We start from the raw sequence: 26,283 nt of genomic DNA, 5'->3' as shown, positions 1-26,283 counted from the left end.
ACTGGAAGCGCGCTTGCAATCAATGATCGAGACTCAAGGATATTCGAAGAGTTACTGACGATTGGTTTCACGAACTCTCACAGCGGGCCACAAGATTCAGTGGAAGACCATTTCATCTGAATTGTTGGAACGGGGAACACACTATGAACATGACGAGAGTGTCAGCCATACGGTGAAAACATGCTACGCCTACAGAATAAGAGCTTTTACCAGCAGGGAATGCTTGCTCTTCCACACTGTTGGCGTACGGCCATCGAACGTGATGGAGACTACGTAGAAAAGAAGGACAGGGACAAGACATGTTAATGTATATTGTCACCAATTTCTGACTCTTAATAATAAATATGTATTGAAAAAAAATGTGGGGCTTTACTTATTGAACTACCCTGGCACAGTTAAGACCCAGAGAAACTGGTACACCTGCATATTATCACGTAGGACCCCGCGAGCACGCAGACGTGCCGCAACAAGACGAGGCATGGACTCGACTAATGTGTGACGTAGAGCTGGAGGGAACTGACAAAAACGAATCTTGCAAGGCTGTCCATAAATCCGTACGAGTACGAGGGGGTGGATATCTCTTCTGAACAGCACGTTGGAAGGCATCTCAGATACACTCAATAATGTTCATATCTGGGGAGTTTGGTGGCCAACGGGAGTGTTTAAACTCCGAAGAGTGTCCCTGGAGCCACTCTGTAGCAAGCCTGGACGTGTGGGACGTCGCATTGTCCTGCTGGAACTGCCCAAATCCGTCGGAATGCAAATGGGCATGAATGGATGAAGGTGATCAGACACGATGCTTATGTACGTGTCACATGTCAGTGCAGTATGTATCAGGGATCCCATATCACTCCAAATGCACATGTCCCACGCTATTACAGAGCCTCCACTAGCTTGAACAGTCCAATGTTGACATGCAAGGTTCATGGATTCATGAGGTTGTGTCTATACCCGTACACGTTCATCCGCTCGATACAGTTTGAATGACTCATCCGACCGGGCAACACGTTTGCAGTCATCAATAGTCCAATATCGGATCTGATGGGCCCAGGCGAGGCGTAAAGCTTTGTGTCGTGCCATCATCAAGGGTACACGAGTGGGCCCTCGGCTCCGAAAGCCCATATCACTGATGATTCGTGGAGTGGTTCGCACACTGACTCTTGCTGATGGTCTAGCACTGAAATTTTCAGCAATTGCTGAAGGATTGCACTTCCATCACGCTCAACGATTCTCTTCAGTCGTCGTTGATCCCGTTATTGCAGGATCTTTTTCCGGTCGAGCGATGACGGAGATGTGATGTTTTACCGGATTCCTGATATTCACAGTACGCACGTGAAGTGGTTGTACGGGAAAATCCCCACTTCATCGCTACCTCGGAGATGTTATGTCCCGTTGCTCGTGCGACGCGTTTAACACCACGTTCAAACTCACTTAACTCTTGATAACATGCCATTGTAGCAGCACTAACCGATCTAGAAACTGCGCCAGACACTTGTTGTCTTACATAGGCGTTTCCGAACGCGGTGCCGTCTTCTGCCAGTTTATATATATATCTGTATTTGAATACGCATGCCTATACGAGTTTCTTTTTCGCTTCAGCGTAGAAGGGACTTCTTCGCAAAACTGGCGAGGAAAGAATATGTGGAAAAAATAAGAAGGATGAATATGATAGTGTTTGTGATAAGACGTCAGAGGATGACTTCTATGGTACTAAATTAGGCTGTAGATGGTAGAAACTGAAGGACAAGACAGATTAGAATATATATAACGGAGAATGTTGGGTGTAAATGCTACTCCCAAAGGAAGAGATTGATATAAGAGTGAAATTCATGGCGGGTAGGGTTGAACCAGTTAGAGGACGGGTGAAAAGAAAAGAAGGCAAACATACAGATTCAAATTCTCTTTCATCTCATACTACTGGTAGGAAAAGAGGAAGACCTACATATACTCTTAAAAATGTGAAACGCAAGAGTTGGTGTATAATTAGCGTCCGTGGCATTTACACTATACTGCGAGATGAACTTGACGAAGCACTAAAAGACCCAAATTGAAACAAGACCGCTGGAGCAGCCGACATTACCTCAGAATTACTGAAGTCCTAGAGAGAGACTGCTACGACGAAACTGCTCCACCCGGTAGCTGAGATACATAAAACAGCGAAGAACCATCAGATTTCTGGAACAATGTAATAATCCTTAATCGAGTGAGGGAAGATACGGACAGACGTGAATATTACCGAACACTCAGTTTAATAAGTCATGTTGGCAAAGGACTGACACATTATTTACAGATGCACGGTGAAAAGTTGGGACCGAGGAGCTGGGAGTGGAAGTTACGAAAGAAAATGTTTATTGCAAGGAATCCACTATTTTATTCTTTAAGTCAATACTGAAACAAAACATTAAATCTACACAAGTTTTTCGCAGCGAGGCTTGAAAATAAACAAAAGGAATTGCTCACGTGACGAATCAGCACTGATAGAATTTATAATTACGTGAGTAAAATGCAGGCAATTTACCATCAGGAGCAGACTAGAAGCACACATCGCATAACGATATTACGCAGTAAACTGGCCATACATTGTTCAGAACAGTCAAAACATAATTCTCAATTATGAATGGAAATGAATGAAAAACATACAGCATGAAAATTTGAAAAGATCACACATAGAGCATGTTAAGACCCAAAAAATTTCAGAGCTCTCGATAAATGTATAGGAAAATATGAAAATCGTAAATAAAAGAGCTGTTAATCGTAGAAATCATAGAGCAGGTTATAATCAATGAGAACGTAATCACTCGTAATATAACACACACCCTAGGATGGATATACATATAGCAAAACTAATGGCAGTGATTTGCAGTTTTACAGAGTGTATTGAGAACACTACTAGAACTGTATCGCATGGCCCTAACACTGAAGAAACCAATGAAGTTTGTCAACTAAAATAAATTTAGCAACGGTTTGTCTAAGACACATCTGTCACGATCATAGAATGAAGGCTTTCACGACCGGATGACACAGCTGCTGGTAAACCTTTCGGGATGTGAGGTCGTGGTCCAAGACTGTGAAGAGAAGCTACTGAAATTTATAAGCATCACGGTGATTTTAATAGGAAAGAGGAGACAATGAAACTTAGCGACATATGAACAGTAGCTTTGCAGAATCGCTAGCAGTTTTATCTTTGACAAGACGACAATCGATAGTTAAGTTTTTTGTGTGACAAGAATTATCTCTGCTCATCACGTTGTGAGAGGTCCGAGCAGATGTAATTTCGATGTATTGCTCACGCGCTGCCTGCGATATGCAAGGTATGAGAGAATCTCAGACCAGAGAGCAGTGTTGATTGCAGTAGGAACTGTGTAGCTGTAGCAGTAAGTTGTTACTAGCGAGCAGTCTGGTCTGGTGTATCGTGTTGGCTGGGCCGGTCGTGGTGCAGCGATGCCGGAGCCTGAGCATTATTGTATAAGGTAAAAAGCAGCCTCGCGCATATGTAGTATTGTTATCTCAAGTCCCATGTAAATGTTTTAAAGATCTCCTAATAATAATCTTTTTCATAAAAAGTAACTTTTAACAACCACTCATTTGAATTTAAAGAATTTACTAATTTCTCCAATCCATGATCATCCCGATTATTGCAAAAGAAAAATCAGTTGTTTCCTTTCATAAATGACAAATCTATCGGCCAGCATTGCACAGGCATGTACCAGAAAAATTTATTGTAAGAGCAGATGTATATGCATTATCCGGCGACTTCAATGAGGTGAGAATTTTTCTCTTTTTTATTCAGAATGATCTTTCATTGCCATGACGCAGCACTGCTGACGTCTAAAATTTACCAGGTTAAATTCACAGTCAATTATTGAAAAGTTATAAGTGAGCGACAATTTAATTGAGAGGTTAGTTACATTGTATTATTACCAGGTTACGGAAATTATTTTGTTGGAACGTTACACTGAATGTGAACGACATAATTATATTTTTACTGTTGAGAGGTTGTGGGGACGTTACACTAAATTAGAATATTATTCATATTCATATTATTTATTTTATGTTGTGAGGAGGTTACACTTGGCGACAACCGGTCAGGATCGTATTTTTGTGAATTTATGAGAAGTATTTAGTTATATATCTGCTCTTATTTACTTAATTTTAAATGTAGTTTGCTTCTGGCGCAACGCATTTACTAACTTGTCACTCTTTCTTTCACAGATTATCGGCAATTTACTGCTCTTTGTTGTAATTGTGTTTGTTCCATTTTTGCTTCGTCTTCGTTTCATTTTTGTGCTTTATTTTGATTTGTGAAAAATTCCGCGAAAAACTGTTAACAGTACATCGCGATGTGCAATGAGTGAAATAGCCGACTCGAATAATTTGACCGATAATACTTGCGACACTCAGTGTAATAGTGATAATCGCCTAATTACAGATATTCAGTGCGTGCCGATCACTAGTAATGATTTTATTCCAGATGATGAGCAAACAAATTCATTTATGTCCACACTTAATTTAACGGCAACTGATGACGCGGCACGTTCCGTTACAATGAACGCTGCCCAGTTTGACACACCTAATTTGCAAAATTTACGTAGCTAACTGATAATTGTTTCTAACGAAGGTGAACAATGTACTCAAAATATGTCAGATTTATTTGATTCCGGTGTAGTGACCAACAGTGCATATCCAATTGGCGAACCTTCACAAGAATCAGAGAATGACCAAATGGTTACACAAAACGTGACAAATGCAGATACACCAACACACAGCATAGAAAATAGAGTCGCTAATTTTGGCATGGATCAAGTTATGTCAGTATTGCTACATCTTAATGAAAATTTCAAACAACTTAATGAATCGAACAAGCAACTTAATGAAAAACAAGACAACCTTAATGAAAATCTCAAACAGTCGAATGATAAGCAAGACAAAAATTTCAAACAACTTAGTGAACAGAATACAGCCGTTGCCGCGCAATCTCATGATACTAAAAAACAATTACGTGAGGAAATTAAGGCTTGTGTTAGGAACAGTAGTGAAGAAATTAGATCTGCGGCACAAGAATTAAGTAATACACATGCAGCCACAACGAAATTACTTAGAGATGAAATTAGTGCAGTCGCTAAACAATGTTCTGAAAACGCAACACAGTTACGCGACGAGTTTAAATTAATGTTAGCAGAACTTTCACGCACAAAGGATGCGAAAGTAGACACGAAATTTTACCAACAGAACAGCCAAATTGACCAACGTTTTAATCACCACCTACAAAACAGTGAAACGCGTTACCGTAAATTTATACATGAACAGAATAAAGTAAAGCAACAAGTCATGGAAACAATTACTGCACAGAGACAGGAAGATAAGCGTAAATTGTTTACGAAAGCAAAAACATACGTAGACAACAATATACCTACAGTATCAGACGAAATCAAACAGTTGAACACCGAATTGCATGATGAAATCTCCGATCTTAAAACAAAAACAGACACACACACATTAGACTTTCAGACAATGACCAACAGACATGAAAAGTTGGAACTAATACAGGATCCCGATGCCATCAAAGCAGACGTTAAAAAATTGAACAAAACCACACGTAAAATACAAAAACAAATTAATGCTTGTGATACTAAAAACGACGATCAGGTAAAAGCACTGACTGAAAAATTTGATGAAATGGCCAGTCGTATTGACGTTATCGAAAATAACAATGACACCAAATCACACGATACGTCACCAGTTTCGCTTAATCAAACACCCGAATTCCAAAATTTACAGCAGACGATCAGTGAGATAGGTTCGTCCAGTAATACATAACGTAGAAAATTGTCATCTTTACAGCACGAATTGAAAAGAGATGAAAAATGTTTCAGCCTCTAACACGGCACAGCACACGCCACATTCCGAACATTTCTCACACTTACACAGCCAGCATAATTTAGGTAATTTACAGAGAGTACGTGACTTAGATTCCGAACAGTCACAGACAAACAGATTATCATACAACACTGAACCTGTTCAGGCATACAGAGATGATAATTTTGATTACAAGAACTTTCTATCCGTGAGAAAATTTAAGATATTTAAACATGACAGAACACAGATTCACGCCTTGGATTGGATACAACAATTTAGCTTTGCTTTTCCACCAACTTGGACCGTAACACACAAACTTTAATTTACTTGCAGTTTTTTGGAAGGCGAACTGGCAACTGGTATGAGACCGATCGCGAGACAATGCTACTCCGTAGAAGAATTTCAGAATGCTTTTCTGTCAGCGTATTGATCGAAGACGACACAGTGCGGAATCAAGGATCGATTAATTAGTTTACCGAATTATGAGAACTCAAATTTTTCCACTGTCACGCAATTTTTTGAACACATGGTCCAACAAAACCAGTACTTAAGTGAGCCATACAGTGAATCAGCACTTATCCAATTATGTATTTCTAAATTACCGCGATCGTTAAGAGTATCACTTTTAACAGGACAGCAGAAAGGAAATATTTCGGCATTTAGAGATCTGTTACAGCTTTTGGAAGTTCAGCAATCAGATTGTTCCTTCATAAACAAAAATTTTTCACATCGTAACCAAGGCCAACCAACATACAGTAATTACGATCAGCCACGCTACTTCAATAGCAAAGGTAATAGACGCTCCAGGAACGACAACCACCAGAACTTTAATAACAGACAACATTTTAATTATCAGTATCGTCAAAATTATCAACAACAGGAACCACATTTTGGTAACAATAGAGGTTTTTCCCAACAACAGCAACAAAACCAGCCGGTTAGCATACCTAACCAACAATGTAATGTGCAAGGTCAACCAAGCTTTAATGTTTCGCCGCCTATACGTATAGCGTCGGCTCCGCCAAATAGTAACGCACAGCAACAAGGAAATCACTACGTACAGAAGACACATCATTTCAACTTCTATCGCAACGCGCCGTATAGAAATGACTATCATGACAGACGTAAAAGTAATGAGCACTATTTTCAGCGTACGTTTCATAACAGTCGGTTTACCAGCAGCAAAAACATCGGCAACAACAGATTATCATGAATGAACCAGACAGTAGGTATCATCCCGAACCTAATGCGTCAGGACGAAATAACAGAACAGTACAAATAGTCGAGATGCCACAGCATCCTCCCGCAAATAGCAGTACGTCAGAAAGAATTTGACTAGATACAGTACTGGTTGCATCTTCCAGCAACGTAAGCTATACTTTTGACACAGAGAATCTTGTTCAGAAAAATGTTATTACTTTTGACGACATCCGAGACACTCTTTTGCAGGAAAAACCAGTAATTCAAAAAACCATATCCCACCCTGTCATTTAAGTAAAGATTGGATCATCCAAATTTTCAGCAGTAATCGATTCTGGATCACGTATGTCAGTTATAAATATAGAAACCTTCAACGAATGTAACAAAGAGAATATTTATCCTACGTTACCATTAGGCAAAACTAAAGTAAAAGGAGCAGTATCTAGTAAAGGAGTAGATGTAAAATTACAGACACACTTATCATTTTGTATTGCAGATCATACGTTCCACTCAAATTTTTGGATTGTTCCCTTATTGACAACAGACGTTATTTTAGGTACGAGTTTTCTGGTACACGACGCTGTTATTGACTTTCAAAATTCCTATTTAATGTTAAAGGATGAAAATGTACAACTGGCATTAGTATTTCAGCACGCTTTATCTGCAGAAGAACAAACAACTAATCGTACAGAGGTCATTTCTGCATCACGTAACATAGACTGTCATTCCACATTGTTCACAGACACGTACGTACACAACTACAATTCACCAGACGAAGCCGACTATGACGTTATGCAAATGATTTCTGAGAAAGTAAAGCAAAGCAGTGCAAATACAGACGACGAACGTACTCAACTACACAATATTCTTTTACAGCAAGCTCCAGTTTTTGACATCGTCCCTGGTACTATGTTCGGTTTTATGTATGAATTTCAAGTTAAACAGCACGACACATTTAAAGCTAAACATTATCCCATTCCATATATTCACAGAGAACAAGTTAAGAAAGAATTGCAAGTTATGCTTGACCAAGGAATTTTTGAACCGGCAGTTAGTCCGTACACAAAACTGCTCCATATTGTTAAGAAAAAGGATGGCTCACTTATCCTCGTACTTGATTCGCGTCATGTGAACGACATTATTATTAATGAAACAGATCGCCCACAGACTCTAGAAGAACTTCTACAGAAATTTCATGGTACTGCTATTTATTCCACATTAGATTTAAAATCGGGATCTTGGCAAATCCAGCTCTATCCGAACTGCAGAAAGTACACAGCATTTCTCTGTTTTGTAACTTTCCAGTTTTGTAAATTACCGTTCGGTTTAACAATTTCTTCAGCAGCATTTATTCGCGGTTTAAATACTATACTTCCGACAGAACTAAAAGACAGAATCACTACGTATGTAGACGACATTCGTATTGCAGAAGCTAACTGGTCTGAACACAATCTGATTCTTGAACAACTGTTACAAAGTTTTCGTGCACAAGGACTCACAGTTAATCTTAGCAAATCGCACTTTGGTAAAGCTTCCATAAAATTTCTTGGACATGTAATTTCAGCAGAAGGCATTGCGCCTGACCCGGAAAAACTTCAAGCTTTACGTGACATTGCTGTACCTACGACGAAGAAACAACTACGCAGCTTTTTGGGATTAATTAACTTTTTCCGTAAATTTATTCATTACTCTGCTTTAGACACCGCTATATTATGCCAATTGACGGGTAAAAACGCTATTTGGTCCTGGGATAGCCAAGTACATTCTGAATTTGTCAATCTAAAACAAGCTTTGTTGAACGCACCTCTTTTATCACACCCATATCTAACTAGAAATTTTTCCATTGCCACCGACAGTTCTAACACCGCTTTAGGCGTACACATTTTTCAGGAAATTGAAGAAGACGGTAATACAGTAATTAAAAACATCGCCTTTGCAAGTCGCATTCTGTCACCTGCTGAACGCAATTATTCTGTTACACAACTTGAAACATTTTTTGTTGTATGGGCATTTACGAGATTGAGGCATTTTCTTTATGGAAGACATACGACAGTTTACACAGATCATAGAGCTATACAGTTTTTACTTTCAGCTAAATTTACACACGACAGATTAAGCAGATGGAAACTTTATTTACAGGAATTTAATTTTACAATTGTTCACATTCCCGGTACACAAAATGTTGTAGCAGACGCAACTATTCCGTTCTCTCGCCAACAATCAGCAAGACATCGCAGCCAACTTCTGCCAAGCAAATTCTAGCGTCATGTACACTCCTGGAAATGGAAAAAAGAACACATTGACACCGGTGTGTCAGACCCACCATACTTGCTCCGGACACTGCGAGAGGGCTGTACAAGCAATGATCACACGCACGGCACAGCGGACACACCAGGAACCGCGGCGTTGGCCGTCGAATGGCGCTAGCTGCGCAGCATTTGTGCACCGCCGCCGTCAGTGTCAGCCAGTTTGCCGTGGCATACGGAGCTCCATCGCAGTCTTTAACACTGGTAGCATGCCGCGACAGCGTGGACGTGAACCGTATGTGCAGTTGACGGACTTTGAGCGAGGGCGTATAGTGGGCATGCGGGAGGCCGGGTGGACGTACCGCCGAATTGCTCAACACGTGGGGCGTGAGGTCTCCACAGTACATCGATGTTGTCGCCAGTGGTCGGCGGAAGGTGCACGTGCCCGTCGACCTGGGACCGGACCGCAGCGACGCACGGATGCACGCCAAGACCGTAGGATCCTACGCAGTGCCGTAGGGGACCGCACCGCCACTTCCCAGCAAATTAGGGACACTGTTGCTCCTGGGGTATCGGCGAGGACCATTCGCAACCGTCTCCATGAAGCTGGGCTACGGTCCCGCACACCGTTAGGCCGTCTTCCGCTCACGCCCCAACATCGTGCAGCCCGCCTCCAGTGGTGTCGCGACAGGCGTGAATGGAGGGACGAATGGAGACGTGTCGTCTTCAGCGATGAGAGTCGCTTCTGCCTTGGTGCCAATGATGGTCGTATGCGTGTTTGGCGCCGTGCAGGTAAGCGCCACAATCAGGACTACATACGACCGAGGCACACAGGTCCAACAACCGGCATCATGGTGTGGGGAGCGATCTCCTACACTGGCCGTACACCACTGGTGATCGTCGAGGGGACACTGAATAGTGCACGGTACATCCAAACCGTCATCGAACCCATCGTTCTACCATTCCTAGACCGGCAAGGGAACTTGCTGTTCCAACAGGACAATGCACGTCCGCATGTATCCCGTGCCACCCAACGTGCTCTAGAAGGTGTAAGTCAACTACCCTGGCCAGCAAGATCTCCGGATCTGTCCCCCATTGAGCATGTTTGGGACTGGATGAAGCGTCGTCTCACGCGGTCTGCACGTCCAGCACGAACGCTGGTCCAACTGAGGCGCCAGGTGGAAATGGCATGGCAAGCCGTTCCACAGGACTACATCCAGCATCTCTACGATCGTCTCCATGGGAGAATAGCAGCCTGCATTGCTGCGAAAGGTGGATATACACTGTACTAGTGCCGACATTGTGCATGCTCTGTTGCCTGTGTCTATGTGCCTGTGGTTCTGTCAGTGTGATCATGTGATGTATCTGACCACAGGAATGTGTCAATAAAGTTTCCCCTTCCTGGGACAATGAATTCACGGTGTTCTTATTTCAATTTCCAGGAGTGTATATTCAACAAGTTGCATTCGAAAATTTTATTTCGGCATCATTACGAGACATAGCACAAGAGCAGAGCAATGACAACGTGTGGAAAGAAATTATACACCTTTGGCAAGATAGGAATAATGTTACCATCAGAAACCATAAACTGTACGCAATAATATTCTGTTTCGCCGCTCTCACCCTGACAGCAACAATTGGTTATTATGTGTTCCTGACGAGCTTGTTAACAAATTAATTTCGTATACTCATTTAAGTTACGCACATTATGGAGCCAGAAAATGTTTTCTTATACTGAGACAGAACTGTTATTTTGTCAACATGGAGAAACGTATACGACGAGTTTTAGCGTCATGTAAAATCTGCCAGAAAGCTAAGTCAGACACGACTTCTCATATTCCTCCGTTACATCCCATTGTACCCGTTAAATTGAGACACCTGGCCGCTGTAGACATTTTAGGTCCGATTCCCAGAACTAATAGAGGTTTTTGCTAGATCTTTGTCGCTCTTGAACTCACTTCGAAATTTGTAACCTTCACTCCGTTACGCAAAGCTACTGCTAAATCTGTTTCGAATGCATTTGTAAAACATTTTTTATTTCATGTAGGGCATGTATTGAAAGTAATTTCCGACAATGGACCACAATTTCGATCTGCTATATGGACACGTATGTTACGAGCAAGAAACATTTCTCCGATCTATATATCCAGGTACCACACTTCTTCGAATCCTTGTGAACGACTGATGAAAGAAATTGGTAAACTATGTAGAATATACTGCCATAAAAAACATATTGCTTGGGACACACACATACTCTCATTCCAGGATGTAATTAACTCCATACCAAATGAATCTACTATGCTATCTCCGACTGTTATAATGAAAAATGTTGAACCACCTAACAAAATTAAAGAACTAGTATCTTTTCCTACATCTCGTCGACTACGTCACCATGAAATAATTGACATTGCGCTCAACAACATCAAACGTGCCGCAGAGCGCCGGAGAAGACAGCAAAAACAGGTTTGTACACGACGTGACTTTCACATAGGACAGAAGATATTAGTACGCACACACTATTTATCCAACAGAGGAAAGAGTAGATGCAGTAAATTTGAGCTTATATACAGAGGTCCATATAGAATTCGCAGCATTCCTCACCCCAATGTAGTACATGTCGAAACTTTGAGAACCGGAAAAAGCAAAGGCAATCATCATGTCTCCAACATTAAACCCTTTATTGAATGAACATACTTTACGATTTATCACACTGTAATGCCATTTCCTGATATTTATGTGACCACTTAAGCAATTATATTTATGTGACTACTTACTGATAACGATCGTATTTTTTTCTTGGCAAGTGCCCGGCAAGATAAGGTTAGCAGGTCGCTTTTCTTGTCGTTATATATCAGACCGTGCACATTTTCCATTTTTCGTGTATGTATGATTGTTTTCCTGTTTTGTTTGTATGCACTACGAAATCTTTCAGATATAACAAACACCAGTTGACTTTGAAATTTTTTCTTATGATATCTCAATATTTTGACTATTTTATATATATATATATTTTTTGCTACTACATTATGATACTCTGCGTACATTTTTTTTGCACTTGAAAACTGTCTATGTTTTCGACATAATACGTTTTCTGTCATGCTATGCTGTATCCTTAATTATATCATTACAAACAAGTTTTCATTTAATGAGTATATGATTTAAATGCAAGATATTAATCCCTATTCATCATTTTCAGAAAGCAATAACGTGTAAAAGAAATAAATTAAACAAACCACAATGGATTACTATGAAATGGAATTTCACCTTCGGAATGAACGAAAGAAAATGCAATACCTTGTCATGAAGAGTAAATGGATCAGAATTAGCAAGCATTAACCAGAATATACTATACACATCGTATGATAGCAGTCTTAACTAAGTATTTTTCTTTCAGAATACGAGGCGATTGATGCAAGCTGTCAGACAGAACTGCACATCTTAGTTTTAGTGATGAAATATGCTAGAAATAAGAAACTCTATGGTGTGAATAGTTGTACGAGATAAATGGTAATATGAATAATGAAGTGTCTTTTTTGCAGGTGATAATAAATGATGATGAATAGTTATATGAAGACTATGCTAATATGAATAATGAAGTTTTTCTTTGCAGGTGATGATAGTGATGAAGCTATGGTAATATGAATAATGAAGTTTTACTTTACAGATGATGATAATGATGACGTTTATATATTTACTGTTAGTTAAGAAATGCTATGTAGTTATTTAAGTATTTGTTGCAGTTCCTTTTGACAGTATGACTTATGTCGCATGGTATAATGACTGAATGTTTTGGAAAAGACAGGTAGAGTACATACTTATTGAGTACACGTTTCATTACCTGTTAATTCGAAGTTCACTACTTTTCAGCATAATATGCATTTCTTTTTTCAGCTCAATAATCCATTTTGTATTTTCTCCAGGAGAAGCTTTTCATGATATTAATATGCTACAAACACTTAGTTATGAAACCTGTTCATCTACATCTACATCCATCTACATCCATACTCCGCAAGCCACCTGACGGTGTGTGGCGGAGGGTACCTTGAGTACCTCTATCGGTTCTCCCTTCTATTCCAGTCTCGTATTGTTCGTGGAAAGAAGGATTGTCGGTATGCCTCTGTGTGGGCTCTAATCTCTCTGATTTTATCCTCATGGTCTCTTCGCGAGATATACGTAGGAGGGAGCAATATACTGCTTGACTCTTCGGTGAAGGTATGTTCTCGAAACTTTAACAAAAGCCCGTACCGCGCTACTGAGCGTCTCTCCTGCAGAGTCTTCCACTGGAGTTTATCTATCATCTCCGTAACGCTTTTGCGATTACTAAACGATCCTGTAACGAAGCGCGCTGCTCTCCGTTGGATCTCCTCTATATCTTCTATCAACACTATCTGGTACGGATCCCACACGGCTGAGCAGTTTTCAAGCAGTGGGCGAACAAGCGTACTGTAACCTACTTCCTTTGTTTTCGGATTGCATTTCCTTAGGATTCTTCCAATGAATCTCAGTCTGGCATCTGCTTTACCGACGATCAACTGTATATGATCATTCCATTTTAAATCACTCCTAATGCGTACTCCCAGATAATTTATGGTATTAACTGCTTCCAGTTGTTGACCTGCGATTTTGTAGCTAAATGATAAAGGATCTATCTTTCTGTGTATTCGCAGCACATTACACTTGTCTACATTGAGATTCAATTGCCATTCCCTGCACCATGCGTCAATTCGCTGCAGATCCTCCTGCATTTCAGTACAATTTTCCATTGTTACAACCTCTCGATACACCACAGCATCATCTGCAAAAAGCCTCAGTGAACTTCCGATGTCATCCACCAAGTCATTTATGTATATTGTGAATAGCAACGGTCCTATGACACTCCCCTGCGGCACACCTGAAATCACTCTTACTTCGGAAGACTTCTCTCCATTGAGAATGACATGCTGCGCCCTGTTATCTAGGAACTCCTCAATCCAATCACACAATTGGTCTGATAGTCCATATGCTCTTACTTTGTTCATTAAACGACTGTGGGGAACTGTATCGAACGCCTTGCGGAAGTCAAGAAACACGGCATCTACCTGTGAACCCGTGTCTATGGCCCTCTGAGTCTCGTGGACGAATAGCGCGAGCTGGGTTTCACATGACCGTCTTTTTCGAAACCCATGCTCATTCCTACAGAGTAGATTTTTAGTCTCCAGAAAAGACATTATACTCGAACACAATACGTGTTCCAAAATTCTACAACTGATCGACGTTAGAGATATAGGTCTATAGTTCTGCACATCTGTTCGACGTCCCTTCTTGAAAACGGGGATGACCTGTGCCCTTTTCCAATCCTTTGGAACGCTACGCTCTTCTAGAGTCCTACGGTACACCGCTGCAAGAAGGGGGGCAAGTTCCTTCGCGCACTCTGTGTAAAATCGAACTGGTATCCCATCAGGTCAAGAGGCCTTTCCTCTTTTGAGCGATTTTAATTGTTTCTCTATCCCTCTGTCGTCTACTTCGATATCTACCATTTTGTCATCTGTGCGACAATCTAGAGAAGGAACTACAGTGCAGTCTTCCTCTGTGAAACAACTTTGGAAAAAGACATCTAGTATTTCGGCCTTTAGTATGTCATCCTCTGTTTCAGTACCATTTTGGTCACAGAGTGTCTGGACATTTAGTTTCGATCCACCTACCGCTTTGACATAAGACCAAAATTTCTTAGGATTTTCTGCCAAGTCAGTACATAGAACTTTACTTTCGAATTCATTGAACGCCTCTCGCATAGCCCTCCTCACACTACATTTCGCTTCGCTTAATTTTTGTGTGTCTGCAAGGCTTTGGCTATGTTTATGTTTGCTGTGAAGTTCCCTTTGCTTCCGCAGCAGTTTTCTAACTCGGTTGTTGTACCACGGTGGCTCTTTTCCATCTCTTACGATCTTGCTTTGCATATACTCATCTAACGCATAATGTACGATCGTTTTGAACTTTGTCCACTGATCCTCAACACTATCTGTACTTGAGACAAAACTTTTGTGTTGAGCCAACAGGTACTCTGAAATCTGCTTTTTGTCACTTTTTCTAAACAGAAAAATCTTCCTACCCTTTTTAATGTTTCTATTTACGGCTGAAATCATCGATGCCGTAACCGCTTTATGATTGCTGATTCCCTGTTCTGCGTTAACTTCTTCAAATTGTTCGGGTCTGTTTGTCACCAGAAGGTCTAATATGTTATCGCCACGAGTCGGTTCTCTGTTTAACTGCTCAAGGTAGTTTTCAGATAAAGCACTTAAAAAAATTTCACTGGATTCTTTGTCCCTGCCACCCGTTATGAACGTTTGAGTCTCCCAGTCTATATCCGGCAAATTTAAATCTCCACCCAGAACTATAACATGGTGGGGAAAGCTACTCGAAATATTTTCCAAATTATCCTTCAGGTGCTCAGCCACAACAGCTGCTGAGCCAGGGGGCCTATAGAGACATCCAATTACCATGTCTGAGCCTGCATTTTTTTTACCCATTTGTGTGTATCATTCATGAATGTGATCACATATACTCTACTTGTTTCATAACCTTGATACAGCTGACTCATGACGAATGACGTTATTAATCCTGATTTCCAGTAATAAGTCAAAAGCAAATATTTTCATGCCCAGGCAATTAATTATCGATTCCAACGCAATGCACTGCTAGCAAAAAAAAAAAAAAAAAATTATTATTGCCAGTCCCAACTATTACCAGTATACAACCAAATAATGCTACCAGTTTAAGATATATTTCTAGTTCTAAATATATTACAAATTTCTATGTTGTATTGAATCCATTATATCTATGTATTATTGGACTACAGACCTTGAGTAATAGTTACAGTGTGTTACATTTTAAATATGTCCTATGTCACTTGAATGATGAGTTCTGAGTAATACTGAGTGATGACTTATGCATTAATGCTATTCCAATAATTAACTCTTGTTTTGAATGATGACTTCTGAATAATACTGAATAATGTTTTGTAAAACTATATGAATACTTTGTAACTGGCCAATGAGTGCCAATAATTACCGCAATCAGATGAGTTATGAAAAGTGTTTTGTAATATTCAATACTTGCTACATGTTTAGTAACTTGCCAATGAATGCCACTGTTGACTGTAATATGATGACTTATGTATAAATGCTATGCCATTAATTCACTCTTGCTTTGAATGATGACTACTAAATAATGCATAAAAATGGTTTGTAACTGGCCAATGAGTGCCAATATTAACTGTAATCAGATGACTTACGAATAATGTTCTGTAATACTCCATACATAGTACAGAAATGTTTAGTAACTAGGCAATGAGTGCCAACAATTACTCAAATCGGTTGATAGACTAGTGTAATTCTCAATGATGACTAGCATAAGACTTAATGTACTTCACCTTCTGACCTAATTACCAGAAATTACTGCAATATCCGTTTGTCCTGTCCATCCTCATGATCATGGAGCACTATATTTGGTTTTTGCACTAATTCTACGTTGGTGAAAGAGTATGGATTCTACAAGAATGTGGTGTTGACACAACATGCTGTCCACCACCTTGAACGATGGAGATGTTATTATGGTCCTACTGTTTGGTGTACCTAATGTACTACCAAAATGATAACATTGAATATTCATACAACATTTCAGTGTCTTGGCTACACTGATAAATACTTCAGGGAAGAGAACTTCAGATTGTCTCACTTGGTGATGTGCTTCTGTAGAAAGATATGGACTTTCGGTGCAACTACGTGCAACCTACTGTGCTACAACCATGATGCAATCCTTCCCATTCCTTTCCTAGTTCTTGTAAAAAGCTAAAGATTTATATAGTGCGTGTGCACTTTATTTCATTTGTTAATATGATCAGTCGTCCTAAATATGCTAAAGAGTTCTACAGTGCGTGTGAACTTTGTTTCACTCCATGATATGTTGCAAATATGCTAAAGACTTCTACAGTGCGTGTGCACTTTATTTCATTTTTAGAGTAATCAGTTCTTGTAAAATGCTAAAGATTTTTACAGTGCGTGTGCACTTTATGTCATTTGTTAATATATTTTGTATTCAGTGCGTGTGCACTTTATTTCACTTCATGATATGTTATGTAAAAACGCTAAAGACTTATACAGTGCGTGTGCACTTTGTCATTTGTTAATATGTTTTGTACTCATTGCGTATACTTTTTGTCATTTCTTGATATATTCTGTGCGTGTGCACTCTATTTCATTACTTTATATGTTCTGCACTTACCAACAATGTATATACTCTGTGACTGTAGACTTATTAACTAAATAGATTTTAGAGAAAAAATTTGTTGCTCATGGCAAGTCAAATTGACTCACCATCGCTGCTGCCAAATTCCCCCCCCCCCCCCCCCCCCCCCAGTGGAGGGTTATGTAAGAGATCCCAGCAGATGTAATTTCGATGTATTGCTCACGCGCTGCCTGCGATATGCAAGGTATAAGAGAATCTCAGACCAGAGAGCAGTGTTGACTGCAGTAGGAACTGTGTAGCTGTAGCAGTAAGTTGTTGCTAGCGAGCAGTCTGGTCTGGTGTATCGTTTTGGCTGGGCTGGTCGTGGTGCAGCGATGCCGGAGCCTGAGCATTAAAGGTAAAAAGCAGCCTCGCGCATATGTAGTATTGTTATCTCAAGTCCCATGTAAATGTTTTAAAAATCTCCTAATAATAATCTTTTTCATAAAAACTAACTTTTAACAACCATTCATTTCAATTTAAAGAATTTACTAATTTCTCCAATCCATGATCATCCCGATTATTGCAAAAGAAAAATCTGTTGTTTCCTTTCATAAATGACAAATCTATCGGCCAGCATTGCACAGGGCTGTGCCAGAAAAATTTTTTGTAAGAGCAGATATATATGCGTTATCCGGCGACTTCACTGAGGTGAGAATTTTTCTCTTTTTTATTCAGAATGATCTTTCAGGGCCATGACGCAGCACTGCTGACGTCCAAAATTTACCAGGTTAAATTCACAGTCAATTATTGAGAAGTTATAAGTGAGCGACAATTTAATGAGAGGTTAGTTACATTGTATTATTACCAGGTTACGGAAATTATTTTGTTGGAACGTTACACTGAATGTGAACGACATAATTATATTTTTACTGTTGAGAGGTTGTGGGGAAGTTAAACTAAATTAGAATATTATTCATATTCATATTATTTATTTTATTTTGTGGGGAGGTTACAACGTGTTACCTTGACCACGCCCCCTTTCATATGGCATTTATGTCGCTCTCGGACGTCCGACCAGTCAGTCGGCATGACTCAGTGGAGGAGCGCCTGTAAAGATGTCCAGCGCAGTCCTGGACGAAACATCAGGAACAGAAGAGTTTCTTGGACCACGACCTCATATCCGGAAAGGTTTACCAGCAGCTACACCAGTCACTGCATGCAGAACACCACACAGCTACAAGTGAGTGTGGTTTCAGACTTGTCACCAAGTTAATTATCTTCGGTATTCCACTGGTGGTGCAGTGAACGAACTCGCCATCAGCTAGTTCTGTAGGCGCAGATGACTTCTGTCTGTGGCTAGCCCGACTCTCCGGACTGCAGCATGTCGTGCGCAGGTAGTTACAACAGGAGGGTGGTGAAGAGTGCCTCAGTCTGCTGCGTTCTGGTCAGCTGCAGCACCGGGACTTCGGGACTTCAAGGTACTCGACGGGAACTCACAAGGGGAGGCCGCCAATTGTGAAATTCAGATTCTATTCATACTGCGCATAATAAAAGCTCATGGCCAGAGGTGTAATGTGGCAAAGCACCACGATGCACTTCTCAGCCGTTGTCGAGAAAATCGACAGTTAAAAGAAGCCGTTGTGGTCAAATACTCTCTACGATTAATTATTTACTACAGGGTCGTGGCGGTGCGGTAAGCGCTCGGGTTCGTAATCCGAAGCTAGCTGGATCGAATCTCGCGCCATGCAATTTTTTTTATTATTAGTGTTTTGTAAATATGCATGTTGGTGAAGGCGGATCGCTCTCCAATTGTACCGCCTCCATTTTTCCCTTTTTTTGACAGGGTGTACCAAAGCTCTCCCGTCCGCACTGATTTTCGACGATGTTGTAAGTTGCGCTAGGGACCGCATCTACCTTCTTTCGAAGTTAGCACGCAACTACGCTGTTATGCGGCGGCTCGTTTCGGCCCATTCAACATCTGTCCTTCAAGTGTAACGAGCGATTAACGGAGTTTATATTTCATACCTGCCACAGCAAATTTGTGTTCGTGGGGTCTCTATTCTAATTCGAACGTTTGACTTACGCTATACGTATTCGTTTCGTAATATCGTTTCTACGTCTTCCGTTAACTATACGTGGATAACATTATGAAGATAATTAATAACATTTGTGAAATACAACTTTGTTTTCGGAAAACATAATGATGTTCGAAGTCGCCAGTTTTTCCACGGCAGACGACTTTCAACAACTTATTATATGCATAATTGTTGCAACTGATTGCCGGGAAATTTATATTTGAATTACAAAAAACAAATAATAAAAAAAGTTGCATGGCGCGAGATTCGATCCGGCGACCTTAGGATTACGAACCCGAGCGCTTACCACTGCGCCACGACGCGGTAGAAAACTTATAATCGTAGAGAGTATTTCACGGCAACGGTATCTTTTAACTGTTGATTTTCTCGACAACGGCTGAGAAGTGCATCTTGGTGCTTTGCCACATTACACCTCTGGCCATGAGCTTTTATTATGCGCAGTATGAATCGAATCTGAATTTCACAACTGCCGGCCTCCCCTTGTCAGACTGAGAAGCAGACGGCCGGGCAGTGCTCCTAAGTGGGGCAGGCTGACGCACCGCAGGTCCTCTAGCGGTGGACTGAGGTACTTATTGCTGAGTGACAGTGTCGGATGTAAAACAGACCCGATACTGCTAACGATACGAGCCGACACACAGCTTAAATGGAAACGTAGCAGACGAGCTAGGGGTAGAACAGTTTGGGATCGCACCGTAGAAATGAAGGAACATGCGACGCAATGCGACCGTACAACCTATTGTCAGCTTTAAAGGTAGTTGAAGAATGGCAAACGTTTGTAGCATATGTAGATTTAGAAAAAGCTTTCGACAGTTTTGACAGAACTACAATCTTTAAAATTCTAAAACAGAAACAGAGTTACGAGAAAGTTGATGTGCAGCGTGTACACAAACCAGACGTCAAGTAAAAGTGCCAAAGGACATGGAAAGGGAACTGTAGTCGAAGAGAAATTGAGACGCAGTTGTAACCTGTTTCCATGATTATTGTCTGCACAACGAGCAAAGTATGGAAGAGCAATAGGAAATTTAGAAAATGAGTTAAAATTCATCGAGAAGAAGTAAAAAAACTGAGGTTAACCAATGACACTGTAATTTCGTCAGAGACAACAAAGCACTGGAAAAACAGTCGATCGGAATGCATAGCCTCACGACAAATATTTTTAAGGGGAACAAGAACAAAAACAAAACAACGACAATGTGATGAAAGTGACTTAAATTAGGCGATGCTTAGGGAATTAAATTAGGAAATGGAAAACTAATAATAGTAGATGAGCTTTGTTACGAGGGTTGTCCGGACACGACAGTGAAAACCCGATGAAGCTTTGCACAGATGTGTTGGGTAGTGTCTCTAGTATGACCGTCGATCGCATAAAGGCGCTCTTTTCAGTTGTGAGCGCACTGTGAGCGAGTAAAGGTGCATAGAACAACGATGTCTCCCGCCAAGTATGTGGGCCCACTGAGAGGCTTCGCCCACCTAACACAGCTGCCACGCGCTTCCTTCTTCATGGCAATTCCCAGCCGCACTCTGCAGGGGCAGTGAAGTCGCTCATGCAACCTTTTCGATGGGAAGTGTTCGATCACCCACAACACAGCCCTAACTTGCTCGTCCTGAGTATCATCTCTGTTCACATGAAACATTGGATACGAAGACAACAGTTGGGCACAGGCTGCCTTCTTTGACGATGATGTTGGAAATTTGGTATAACGCTCCGACAAATGTTTAAGTCGGAACGGCGACTATTTAGAGAAGTATCTGGAAAGTGTAGCTAACTCTTTCAAATAAAATGTTTCTGATTTTCACTGTGGTTTCCATTTAGCGACCGTTCGGAACATACTTTCTGGACAACCCTCGTATTTAGGCAGAAAAATGACTGATGCTGGCCGAAGTAGAGAGGATATAAAATGTAGAGCGGTTATAGCAACGAAAACGTTTCTGAAAACAAGAAATTTTGCTAACATCGAATAGAAGTTTAAATTTAGGAAGTTTTTACGGAGACGGGTGTTTGTCTGAAGTGCAGTCCTGTACAGAAGTGAAACATGGCGATAGGCAGTTCATACAAGTAGAGAATATAAGTTTGTAGAAGTGCAGTGCTTCAAAAGAATGCTGAGGGTTGGGGAGTGGTTGAATAAGTGAGGAGGAGGTGCAGTACCGCAGTCGGAAAAAAAGTAACCTGACTATGAGCTCGTGTGATGGGACTCACTTTCAGGCATCAAATGGCTCAAATGGCTCTGAGCACTATGGGACTTAACTTCTAAGGTCATCTGTCCCCTAGAACTTAGAACTACTTAAACCTAACTAACCAAAGGACATCACACACATCCATGCCCGAGGCAGGATTCGAACTTGCGACCGTAGCGGTCGCGCGGTTCCAGACTGTAGCGCCTTTAACCGCTTGGCCACCTCGGCCGGCTCAGGCATCAAAGACTCTTCGATTTGCCAATGGAGGGAACTGTGTGTGTGTGTGTGTGTGTGTGTGTGTGTGTGTGTGTGTGTGTGTGTGTGTGTGTGTGGTGGGTGGGGGTGGGGTTGGGGGAAGCTGTAGAACAAGTTCCCGACTCGAGTACAGTTTCGAGGTGCCGGGGCTAGCAGTGTATTTAACACTAAATTCTAGAATCTACATATGTAAATGATGCTTTAAGTCCCCCTATTCTAACTCCGACTTTTGCTGTTGCACAAGGATTAAAAAAAAAAAAACGCGAACTGACTCTAATCAACCCTGCCAGTGGAGTAGAAGAGAGTTTGGCACCTGCAATAATTTAATTTGATAAATAAGTTAAATAAACGAAGGTTTCATTAACATAGGAATGATAGGATTGCTCTACCGATTAACAGAATGAAAGTTCTGTGGTGTCACCGTCAGACACCACACTTGCTAGGTGGTAGCTTAAATCGGCCGCGGTCCTCTAGTACATGTCGGACCCGCGTGTCGCCACTGTGTTATCGCAGACCAAGCGCCACCACATGGCAGGTCTCGAGAGACTGACTAGAACTCGCCCCCAGTAGTACGGACGACCTAGCAAGGCGCAGTTATCCATATCTGGAGAGAGTCTCACTTGTGTTCACCATAGAGATGTACAAGAAGAAATTAAAGATAAGTATATGAGAAGCTCCGTTCTTTTCTTTATAGCTTTTACCACATATCCTGTTTCAGATTTAACGCAAGACGGTGTGACTTGACACGTGCCCTATCGGCTACTTCATTGTGGACTGGCTGCTCTTGTCAGTCCACAACATTGGCGACTAGGATTGAAGGATTGTTCTTTTTTCCCTTGCTTTGCTCTGAATTGCTTGTGTCATGGCTTCGCCACATTCTCCAGATGTACTGTCCGAATTTTTTCGCTTGCAGAATCAGCAGACGCAGGCGTTATTAGATGCCCTTGGACAGCTCGTCCAGGGTCAACGTGTGCTGCAACACGATGCGGCAGCCGCCGCTTCATCGCTACCGCAGCCACAACACGCCGTTGCACCGCCCTTCCGTAATTTTGATACAACCCACGAGTCCTGGCCGGAATGGTCCCGCCAGTTCGGCTTTCATCTCGCCGCCTACAGAATTCAAGGTAATGAGCGGCAGCCGTTTTTGCTTTCTTGTGTCGGTGTGTGCACCTACCGTGTGATAGTGAAATTGTTCCCCCGACGCGATGTAGCAACTCTGTCCTACGAAGAAATTTTGTCGGCGTTAGATGCCTATTTCAAGGAAACAGTAAATGTCGTTGCCAAACGGTATACGTTCTTTCGTACAAAACGTACGGCCGGTCAGACTAATAGGGAGTGGGTTGCGACATTGCAAGGACTTACTAGGGATTGTGAATTTCAGTGTGAATGTGGCCTCCCTTATTCAGATACTATGGTGTGTGATGCAATTGCACAGAACATTTCTGATGTTCGCATACGGGAACAGATTTTGAAACTGGTTAATCCCTCCCTTCAACTAGTGATAGACATATTGGACAGGCAAGACACACTTGACTTTGCTCAGGACTCGTTTGAAACTTTGCCAGCAGTGTGTCACATTAACCGGCCCTCCGGGCCCGCTGCACGGGACGCTAGGCGGCCCTCGCGCCCGTCAGCGCAGCGGCAGCCTAGCTCGCACACACGTGCGCCGCGTAAGCAAGCAAATGAAGTTCTAAAATCATGCCCGCGGTGTGCAACTAGACATTCGCGTGAAAATTGCCCGTCCCGCCAAGCTATTTGCTTTTACTGTCATAAGAAAGGACATGTACAAAGTGTTTGTCAGAAAAGGCTTAGATCGGACAATCACAACAATTCCAGGCCCTTTGCTTCGCGCCAGAATCGAACCGAGGACACTCAGGCTCGTGGACCTTCGCCCATGGACATTCATGTAGTTCATTCCGCCCCGTCCTGTGCCCCTTTATCTAACAGTGACTGTGTTCGTCCCACAAAAAGTGTGCATCGACGTCGCCGGAAATCCCGTACAGTCGCAAGTGCTTCTGTACCTGTATCAGTTCAACTTGCACGTGAACGTCGTTCTTGTCGTCAGCAGGACAATAAACTTTTTGTGGACTTAGACTTTGAAGGCAAAGTGATCCCATTCCAGCTCGATACCGGAGCTGCAGTTTCATTGCTCAATCACGCCACGTACGAACAACTGGGCGCCCCTCCGTTGCGTGCCGCGAATGTTCAGCTCAATAGTTACTCGGGGCAGCGGATACCTGTGTTAGGACAGTGCAGCCTTCTTGCAACTTACAAAGGACAAACAAAACTTGTGTCATTTTACGTTCTTCGTTCTTCTACGGCAGTGAACTTGTTTGGTTTAGATTTATTTCAGTTGTTTAATTTGTCTATCGTAAATCAGGTCCTATCAGTGAATCAGACTGTGCCTTCCGCCAGTGTTTCTCGTCTATGTGAAGAATTTGCAGACATTTTTGCACCGGGCCTTGGTTGCGCTAAGAATTATGCAGCGCATTTCGAACTGAAAGCAAACGCGCAACCGAAGTTTTTCAGAGCGCGCAATGTTCCCCATGCATTGCGTGATGAGGTCGCAAGAACATTACACGATTTAGAATCTCAAGGTGTAATTGAACGTGTGCAGGCTTCTCTCTGGGCCTCACCCTTAGTAATTTTGCCAAAACCTTCCGGAAAATTGAGACTTTGTGTGGACTTCAAGGCAACTGTGAATCCACAACTTGTGACTGCAACTTTTCCTTTGCCCCGCCCGGAAGATCTTTTTGACAAACTGTGCCCGGGAACATATTTTTCAAAGTTGGACCTAGCAGATGCGTACTTGCAAATACCGGTGGACGAAGAATCCCAGCGCGTCTTGGTGGTAAACACGCATCTTGGTTTGTATCGCTTCAACAGACTGCCATTCGGGTGTGCATCCGCCCCTGCATTGTTTCAGCAATATTTACAAACTGTTTGTGCGTCGGTCCCTACTGCTGCGAACTATCTGGACGATATTGTGATCTCCGGAAAGACAGACGCCGAACATTTGCAAAATCTCCGAACGTTATTTCAGGTCTTGCGACAAAATGGTCTTCGCTTGAGGAAGGACAAATGTGTGTTTTTTGCTCGGGATTTACCCTACCTGGGCCATGTCCTCAATGCCCAAGGAATACATCCGAGTCCAGAGCACCTCCGTGCCATACAGGATTTGCCGTCACCGCAGAACTTGAAACAGCTGCAGAGTGTGTTGGGGAAAATTAATTACTACCATAAATATGTTCCCCATGCCTCTTCCATTTCAGCTCCGCTTCATCGCTTACGCCGTAAAGGTGTTCCATTCGTCTGGACGACGGAATGCGAACGCGCCTGTCGCCAGTTGAAATCGGCGTTGCTTTCCAATACTTGCCTTACGCCATTCGATCCCCGAAAACCCCTTTTGTTGATGGTAGATGCATCGGATTTCGGGATCGGTGGTGTGCTTGCGCACAAAGATGGATCGCATGATCGCCCTATTGCCTTTGCTTCAAAATTGCTCTCATCTGCGCAAAGAAATTATTCCCAGATAGAGAAAGAAGCTTTGGCTCTCGTATTTGGTGTTACAAAGTTTCATGATTTCTTGTATGGTCGTCACTTTACCATCCTCACCGACCACAAACCTTTGACATCGCTTTTTCATCCGAACACGCCTGTACCTCCACGTACAGCACAGAAATTCATTCGCTGGTCTATTTTTCTCTCGCAGTACCGCTACGATATCTTGTATCGGTCCACTGCTAAGCACGGAAACGCTGATGCGTTGTCCCGTTTGCCTGTTGCCGAGGATAAAGCATTCGATTCTTCCGAACTTGCTTGCATGTTCATTGATGCGGAAACCGATGACGTGGTCGAATCGTCTCCGATTGATTTTCGTCGTGTAGCTACGGCCACAGCTGTTGACCCTGTCCTTGCTACTGTTTTGCGTTTTGTTGCTACGCACTGGCCCTTGTCAAAGTCACGGATCGAGGATCCGTTGGTTCGCCGATTTTTTGCTCACAAGGAGAGACTTTTTGTACGACGTGGTGTTTTGTTGTTGCGTTCTGATAATGATCAGTCTCGGGTTGTGGTCCCACGTTCGTTACAGTCCTCTGTCTTAAAGCTTCTCCACCAAGGACATTGGGGTATAGTGCGAACGAAACAACTTGCTCGTCAGCACTGTACTTGATTCGGAATCGATGCTGCGATTACGCATATGTGCTCTTCTTGCGTGGCGTGTGCCGAACACCAGGCCGCCCCGCCGCGGA

This window comes from Schistocerca nitens, chromosome 7, assembly GCF_023898315.1.
Source record: "Schistocerca nitens isolate TAMUIC-IGC-003100 chromosome 7, iqSchNite1.1, whole genome shotgun sequence".
Lineage (NCBI taxonomy): Eukaryota > Metazoa > Arthropoda > Insecta > Orthoptera > Acrididae > Schistocerca > Schistocerca nitens.
Note: the sequence above shows the minus strand (reverse complement) of the source record.